Raw genomic sequence first — 7925 nt, 5'->3', positions numbered from 1 at the left:
ATGGAGGAGATTATAAGCAATGTAATGAAACAAGGTATATGATTTGTTGAATGTAAAACTGATGATATGCCCTGTAAACTTTCACTCAACCCATAATAAAAACCTTAAATAAAAACAATTTTAAAAATAAAAAAGATCTAAAGACCAGGACAATGACTATGAGATCCTGAAGATTTTCATAACATTCATGTGTATCACTATTGTGCTTCCCCAGACTCTATGGCGTCAGTTTCTCCACCTGCAAAATGATTCCTAACAATCCATTGCAAAGTCCTGCTGTAGCGCTGTAAGATAAAGCACTGGACTACAAGGTCTGTTTGAACTACAAGGTTCGTGGTTCAAACATACCAACCAGCCACTCTCAGAACTAATTTGAGGGCACTTAACAACAACAACAAAGCCTATATAAGACATCCGAGGAGGGGCTCAAAATATTTGTTGAAAAATGTCATTATCTTTTCATTCCAGTTTTCCATGAACTTTTTGAAGCCCCTTATAAAAGAATAAGGGGTTGGCATTAAGAAGTCAGAATCTTAGCCTGCTGTGGGCCTTCTGTGGTGAATACCTTATACTTTTGGTTCTTCCCTTCTTCTACATTTCTTCTTTGTGAAAACTGTCCCTTCTCCACCCCAAGTTATTCTGGTGACACTATCACTCAAGTGGCTCTGTCATTTCTGCTAATCAGGGAACCAGCCAAGTTATGTGCCTCATCTCCTTGGATACCTTGTTGTGGGCATGACACCTAAGTAGGACCAGAGCACATTTTAGAATATTGACGGAGACTCCTTTCTCTGAAATCATTACTGTAAATGAGACAAGCCCAGAGCTGCCAGTATCTAGTTTTACGACATGTTGATGAAACCAACTTATGAATAATAAGAACTTAAAGAGAAAGAGGGAGCTAAGATGACATCATTGTAACTGCTAGATCCAGCCATGCCTGAATTCAATGACACCTCTTTGATTCTCAAAGTAGGAGACTCAATAAAATCTGTTTTGTTTTTAAGTTTGTTTGATCTCAGTTACTGTAATGAAAAAAGTACTAACTAATGTGCATACTGAATTGGAAGTTTTTGGTGCCTCTGATGTACACTAAAATTTGAGAATTAATCTATGGTTTCTTCAGGATCTAACTGACAGAGGAGAAACAGAAGGGTATACCAGATTTAAATAAAATGCTTTTCTAATCCTCTAGACATTTTGTCCTCTCCTAAACTGGCTTCTTCTTTTATTTCCTCCAGTAGGACACTGCCCACACAGGACATTAGCATGTGTTTATCGCATCATTATTCAACAGTTAGCCAAAGTTTAGGTTCCAGGTTAATACTCAGGCTATCTTTCTTGACCCACCCGCCACCCTCATGAACAATACATATACTTCTCCAATTATTCACTTTGTTTTACAACATAATTTTTATTATAATTTGTAGTTTATTTGTTAACTCACCTTTGTTCCCTGTCCTAAGACTCCTAGTATGACTCTGTAGGATCAGCACTGGACTGCAAACCACAAAGGCAGCAGTTCGAATCCACCAACTGCTCCTTGGAAACCCTATACAGGGTCGCTGTGAGTAGGAACTGACTCAACAGCAGTTAAAAACAACAACATTAGAACACAAGCTCCAAATAAGTAAAAGCCAAGTTGGTCTTGATCACACTTCTTTCCCTCATGTCTGGCACAGAGTCTGATATCTACCATAGTTTTCAATAGATATATTTGAATAAGTGAGCAAATCACCACAGTGCAGGCACTTACCTATCAGCCATTCTTGGGAAAGGCAAAGAAGAGAAATCAACATTTCCTAACAAAAGGGGCTAGGAAAAGAAGTGAAGGATGGATTCCCATGAGAATTTTCAGGTGCCTGTACTGTGACTCCCATGCATGCTTCTATGAGGAAAAGGATTCATCAGGTAACCCACAGCCAGATGAAGTCCCTGGCTTCAAAGAGCTTCTCATCTGGCTGCAGAAACTGTAAAAACAAGGAACAGTGTAGGTGGAGGCAGAAAGCCAAAGAACAGATAATCCAAAATTATACTGCATCTATGCAGACACCATTAGCATCTTCTGGCAAAATAATTTGTGAACCTAATAGAGAACACAGAGAGGAAAAGAACAGACGCATCTATACCACACCAAGGGGAAAAGGCTGCAATTAAACTGACATCCCTTATTCAACAGCCTGCAGGCTCTACAGCTAGGCTTCAGATTGTTACTGCATCTCTTTCTTCCTTGGTAACTGAGTCTCATTTTCTCCTTCTGGCATCTTATTGCAGTAATAGGTTTGTTAATATGGCTCTAAAGTCAGAGTGACATGAGAGCAGAGAATGACATGAGAGGAAGGGAGAAGAAAGCCAAATGTGACCAGGCGACCTCTTATCTGAGAGCTCTTGCTACTTGAAGATACAGAAGAAGGGACATTTTCTTTTACTATGTTTGTCTTTCTCTTGTGGCAATCACAGAAATGATGCTGCAGTGTAACAGAGGTGGATTTCTTTGGGAATGTGTCTGTTTGAGTTCCTGAAAGAATTAAATTATATTAAAGATACATACATTTAGTTTCCTATTAGGTGAGGGGAGGAGGAGGGAGTTTACATATATTAAGTGTCCATTCTCCGCCAGGTCTGCTCTGGGTGCCAAGAAAACACTGGTGAAGGAGACAGACAAGGTCCCTGCTCTCACGGTGCTTCTAGATTATTGGGGAGAGAGACAAGTGCCAAGCAAACAAATAAAAATGTAAGCCTACAAGGAGTAAGCCCAAGTAAGTCTGGAACTGTATCCTGCCTGTAGGATGTTGTTGTTGTTGTTATATGCTGTGGAGTTGGTTCCAACTCATAGCGACCCCGTATAGGGTTTCCGGGCCTGTAAATCTTTACTGGAACAGAAAGCCTCATCTTTCTCCAGTGGAACAGCTGGTAGTTTTGAACTGCTGACCCTGAGGTCAGCAACTCAATTCATAACCACTACACTACCAGAGCGGACTTTGCAGGAAACATTCAGAGTCTACAGATCAGCAGACCGTCTAGAATACAAAGACCCTGAGAGTGTAAGAGTTGGATCATCCCTGACGAACTCGAGGGTATGTTCACCTCAGTCAACTGGCACCACCAGCCATAGTGACCGGAAGCATTAAAGGAAAACAAATGGTGCTCTGAGCTTTACTTTAAGCAGCTGCCCTTATGCAACTACATTTTTACTTCTTTTAATGGCATTAAAGAAGTGTGTGTCCTTTGCCTGGGCCTGTTAGTATCTCTTCATCAATCACAGCCACTCTTGAGACATCTTTATACAGGTAATTTCAGAGAGTGGCAAAATCCTAAGAAAAAAAACAAAAAAAAACCCAAAGTGACATGACATTGTGTGTCTAAGAAAAGAACACTATTAACTCCTAGGGTGCTCGTGGGCAGCCTCTCTGAGTAAGTACTGAAAAGGCAGCTAGACCAAGATCAGACAAGGGGGCACAGCAAATGCAAACACCTTGTGAAAGGAGCTAGGTGGGCATTTGAGGAAGATAGTGCAGGTCATATGGCTAAAGAAGTGTTGCTAAATGGTGGGATCCCAAGATTACCTTGGGGACTTCCTAGAAATGAAAATTCTTAGAGTTCACTCAAGAATTAGAAACTCTTGGAGTGGATACTAGCAAAGTGTGCTTTAATAATCCCTCTCAATTATTCTGGTCATGCTCAACTTTGAGAAGTATTAGAATATGATGAGGAAAGGATTTAGACAAAGGTGAGATCCAACATGACCTGGCAGTCAGATCTTGACAATAAAGAATTAGTTCAGATGAGCCTTCATCATTGTATCCCCCGTACTTAGCATGTTGCCTGGCACAGAGTAGTCATCCAATAGCTGTGTGTTGAACAAATAAATTAATACAAGTATGAATATTGAAATGATACCTTGAGAAATCTAATACCAGTTACTGGGCAGAGATTTTCAAGACCTATGGCAACTTGAAATTTAAAAATGGAGATGTTGTTGTTATTAAGTGCCTTCAAGTTGTTTCCAAGGAGTGCCTTGTGGTTAGCAGTCCAGTGCTGATCCTACAGTGCCACACCAGGGATCCACAAATGGAGATAAGAGAAGGTAAATTAGAAGAGGGAAGGAAGACACTGAAGTCAGACTCTCTAGTACCAGGAAGGGTGAGCAGCAAAAATGTCTTGTAGCAAGAAAGAGTGAGAAAAACTAAAACGTAGGCAGAAGAGTTCAATAAACTTAGAGATTTACATTAGTTTTTTTTTACATTTAGTACAGTTAGTTTTGGGGCAAACTGTGTAGTTCATTAGCCCCCTAGGGAATTACTAAATTAATGCACAGAACAATAGCTATCATTCACTTGTCATCTCCAAGTAAACAAAAAATGCTGTGTTATATTGATTTACCCCATCTAAAATACAAAAATAAGATTCTATACTTAAATGGAAAAATCCTCAGCTTTATGGAAAATTCCACTATCCAAAATGTTTTTTTTTTATTTTCTGAGGCATTTTAGACAGCCAAGATTTTTACTCTATTACTATTACTTTTATTACTCAAGTGTTCCCACTACCTATAGTAGGTTACGTTAAAGCTGACCAGGTCCAATATCTTGAAGCCAGTTCAAGACCTTCCCTGAGGGGCTCCTGAGCAAACAGGAGTTGGGAAGCCCCAGCCAGCCAAACGTCTCTAGCTGTCAAGAAGTCAGATAGGGCATGAGTCATTCAGAGATGCCTGCCTGTGTATTGAACTTTGTAACAGAGTGGATTTTAATAGACTCATCGTCTTTTCATTCCCTTCCTGCAGTTATTACATCGCTAGGATAAAAGCACCTGTTAGATTTATTTGGAGTCCTCAAACGGTGCTGTAGAATAAAACACTGGATCACAATGTTGATTTGAACTGCAAGGCTGATGGTTCAAACTTAACAGTCACTCCTCAGAAACCCTACCTAGGGTCGCTTTGAATCAGAACTGATTCAATGGCACTTAGCAACAACAATAATAGATTGCTATAGTTCCCCCTCAATCACCAGGCAAGAGAGAGGTTTGACATATCCACGAAAGGCTCATGAACCATCAGGACAAGCTTAAGGCTCCTCTGACCATGTCCTAAGCAGAAAATTCTTGAATGTCTAATTCAAATCCTTCCGGCAGCATGAAGCCCGTTTCCCTCTCATTGAATTTGGAAGTTCCCTCAGGTAAGGAGGGGAAAACAATGGAAAATCAGTCCATGATAATGCTATGGATCACAATGATCCAATCCCTAAATGATTATGGGGTTGGTACATAGATTCACCATGAGTTGGGGGATAACTTTATAACTCCTAACAACAACCACTCTACTCTTTTGTCAATTCATGATTTAGTTACACCTACATTTTGAGTTTATCTTTATTACATATGCCTATCTTTGCGATGGGGTCCCGGTGTTGTATAGAATAAGCACTGGACTTCTAACCATAATTTGGGAGGTTCAAAACCAGAAACCCTATACAGGGTCACTATGAGTTGGAACAGACTCAACAGCACTTAGCAACAACAATATCTTTGCTATACATACCTAAGTTCAAGTCACAGTAGAACCAGAGAAAGCCTTATGTCTCCCTTCCTTATGGTAAATCCTCTGCCTGAAACATCTAGTCTATTTAAGGGCTGTGCTCAAATGCCATTGTAGCCAAATCTATACGTGAACTCTGCCCTACTGTGACATTTTCTCACATTCATCTAGTTCAGCCTAAATGTCCCTTTCTGTGCTGCCCTTCCAAGAATATTCTACTCCATATTCTAACTACATGCAAATATGTCTGTCCCATTCCTTAAGAGAATCAAGTGTGCCTGCTGTTCCTTTATACCCTGTTACCTCCCTCCACTGTGGTAGGTGCTAATAAATGTTTGTTGAATTGAATTAAATTGAGAGGTCATCTAGGGGATAAGAGCTAGAACTTTATCATAATTTGGACTCCGAGACGGCAGGGAAGTTGAAGGACCAGTGACCTCTCTCTTCAGAACTCAATTATCTGCATAAGAACAAACGTCTCAGATATCTAGCTATTAATTTGCTCACAATCATCTCAGCCTCCAAAGTTCACAGATGTCCTTTTCAATTTCTCAGCAACATCGTTCATAGGAAATGATTCTCGTCTCGTTCACTGAATCACAGCAATGCTTGCACCATCTCTCTTCTCTCACCCACCTTCCAAATCTCCTTATACTTTCTTGTTTTGTTTTGTTTTTTTTCAGTTTGCCACAATTAACCACTTGGGTATCAAAATGCCTGTCACCACAACTTTCTTGGAGCCTCTTCTGGGACCCATCATTTCCTGCTCAGCATCATAAATCGATACTTGAGGACTGCAGGTTTTATTGGCATCTCACGTCAGAAGAATCTATTCTAATTAATCCTCCACACAAAAATGATGGCCTTCAGCCATCTCACAGACAAGGGCTAACAAACCCAGAGCAAAAGAAAATGCAGGGCCAGCTTCCTATGAAATCAATACATCCTCATTCTGAGGTCTGTTCTGGGTCATACAGAGGGGAAGGGTCTCTGGAGAGGTCCCTGGCCATGAATCTGAAGGCTGGGATGAGAGGAGCTCAGTAGCCCCATTGTACCAGAGTCACTATGGGACTAAGGTCAAGTCTGTTTAGAAATCTTTATCCATTGGATCATATTCATTATTAACGAATATTTACCTAATTCGCATGCTCCCAGGTACCTGTAATGATGGGATGACAGAACTTTGGTCAAGCAAGAAATGGTAGAGTCTAGGATCAAATGGAAAAAGAGAAGGGAAAACTTATATAATGAAAGCTCACCAATGCTCTTCTGTGATAGAGCAGTTAGACTATCTAATGTTTGATGACCAATACATGGTGCACTCCCAGGAATGGTTCTGCCAATCTCTGATGGGAGGGAAGTGAACAACCTAGTAGGTGATAGAGGAGTAGACCCACAGTCAGCTGGTTAGGACTCTTGTCTTATACCAGGTGACTTGTTTCTCAGCAGAGGGGTTATGAAGGGTGGGCTTAGAGCCAGACACACCCACCTTTAAGTCCACTTATTTCTACCTGGATGACTTCAGCAAGTTACCTAACTTCTCTAAATTAGCTTTCCCATCTGTAAAATGAGATATATAAAGCTTGGATAGAAACAGTATTCATGGTGAGAAAAACTGGTATATTAATCCTGGTGTGGTGCTGTGGGTTAATGCACTGGACTGCAAGGTCAGTTTGAACTGCAAGGTCTGCGGTTCAAGCTCACCAGCCACTACTCAGAAACCCTATAAAGGGCCGCTATGAGTCAAGACTAACTTGATGGCACTTAACAATGACAACAAATGATATATTTTTAAATGTCCCTGGGTAGTGTAAACAGTTTGTGCTAGACTCCTGGTATATAGGATCACTAGTTCTGGTGTGGCACTGCAGAATAAGTATTGGATCGCTAACTATAAAGTCGGTGGATCAAACAGACCAGCCACTCCACAAAAAACCCTATACAGCATCGCTATGAATTGAAACTGACTCAGAACCGCTTCACAACAACTAATCAGATGGCTAGCTGTTTAGATCCACTCAGACGCATCTTAAAAGAAAACCTTGGGAGACATCAAGACAAGCAGTTAGGTCCCCTCAGAGCAAACCCATTCCAAAACTAAGACTCAAGGGGAATACACAAGCAGGCATGTGGTCTGGCTGGTGACCACTTGGGTCACCAATAAGGGGAAGTGGGGGAAAAACAGCAATAAAGTCGTGAGGTAAGTCCGACCACATTCAATAGACTCTTGTGAACCCCGGTGAAGACCTGGTTGGCCAGCAGTATGGCAAGACCCAGGGACTCCTGGGCCCAGAGACAGTGACATGGCCACAGAGGACTAAAGCAGAGAGTGAAGCACCCAGCTGATATGCAGTGAGGGGAGATGCACAAGAACACCCAAACTTGCAGA

The sequence above is a fragment of the Chrysochloris asiatica genome, unplaced genomic scaffold, assembly GCF_000296735.1.
Source record: "Chrysochloris asiatica unplaced genomic scaffold, ChrAsi1.0 scaffold00057, whole genome shotgun sequence".
Taxonomy (NCBI): domain Eukaryota; kingdom Metazoa; phylum Chordata; class Mammalia; order Afrosoricida; family Chrysochloridae; genus Chrysochloris; species Chrysochloris asiatica.
Note: the sequence above shows the minus strand (reverse complement) of the source record.